We start from the raw sequence: 1,294 nt of genomic DNA, 5'->3' as shown, positions 1-1,294 counted from the left end.
CCATTCTCTCTCATTACATTTTTACGTGTCCTATGCCATGGAGTTTCTTGACAAAATCAGAAAAGTATTGTGCTTCCTGGCTGAGTGCTTATCATCACGGATTGCAATGGGAAGACGGGATGATCCCTTACACCATGGTGAAACGCCAGATTACAATGGCTGTAATTGGTGTGGAAGAGAATGATGACAATAAGGCTCTCGTATACGTTAAAGGACGTGAAAAACGCGAATGGCTGGCTGATGTACTCGATAACGACAACTTGACCATTGAGATCTTGGATGCTGATTACAAAGATATAGATTCTTTACATAATCTAGATGTTACCAATACTATGCGATGTGGAAAACATATTAAGAATTGTGCGTTACAAAATGTATTTAAAATACATAACTGGTGGTCACAACGCCAAGAAAAAATGTATCAAGTTTAAAGAATAAAATATGAGATTTTTTTTTTTAAATTTTAGATTTCTTTTCCTTTCCCTTCCTTTGTAATATATAAACGTATGTATAAATGTATGTATTAATGTATGTATAAACATATGTGCGTATAAACGTATGTAAAAACGTACGTATAAACGTATGTATAAACGTATGTACGTATAAACGTATGTAAAAAAACGTATATACAAACGGATGTACGTATAAACGTATGTAAAAAAACGTATGTATGTATAAACGTATGTATAAACGTATGTATAAATGTATGTAAAAACGTATGTATAAACGTATGTACGTATAAACGTATGTAAAAAACGTATGTATGAACGTATGTATAAACGTATGTATAAACGTATGTATAAACGTATGTATAAACGTATGTATAAACGTATGTATAGACGTATGTATAAACGTATGTACGTACAAGCGTATGTATGTATGTATATATGTATGTATAAACGTATGTATAAACGTATGTATAAACGTATGTATGTATGAACGTATGTATAAACGTATGTAAAAACGTATGTATAAACGTATGTACGTATAAACGTATGTAAAAAACGTATGTATGAACATATGTATAAACGTATGTATAAACTCAATTAATAATAGAATGTAACGGCCTATTACGGTTGGATCTTCGTTGCTTTAAATAATTCAATCTTGAATTACTAATATATACTATATATGTACTTGCATATATACCATATTGTAGTCTTTTTCAAACTGCGCGCCGAATTTTTTCCGGACTCAATAAACGCAATTAAAACTACTCTAGTAATCGCGAATTAAATTGACAAACAATTTAATAATTTGATGCTACCATCAAGCATCATATATTATAAAGATG

This window comes from Trachymyrmex cornetzi, unplaced genomic scaffold (assembly GCF_001594075.2).
Source record: "Trachymyrmex cornetzi isolate Tcor2-1 unplaced genomic scaffold, Tcor1.1 scaffold2787, whole genome shotgun sequence".
In the NCBI taxonomy this organism is placed as follows: domain Eukaryota; kingdom Metazoa; phylum Arthropoda; class Insecta; order Hymenoptera; family Formicidae; genus Trachymyrmex; species Trachymyrmex cornetzi.
The sequence above is the reverse complement of the archived record's forward strand: the minus strand, read 5'-3'. Positions refer to the sequence as shown.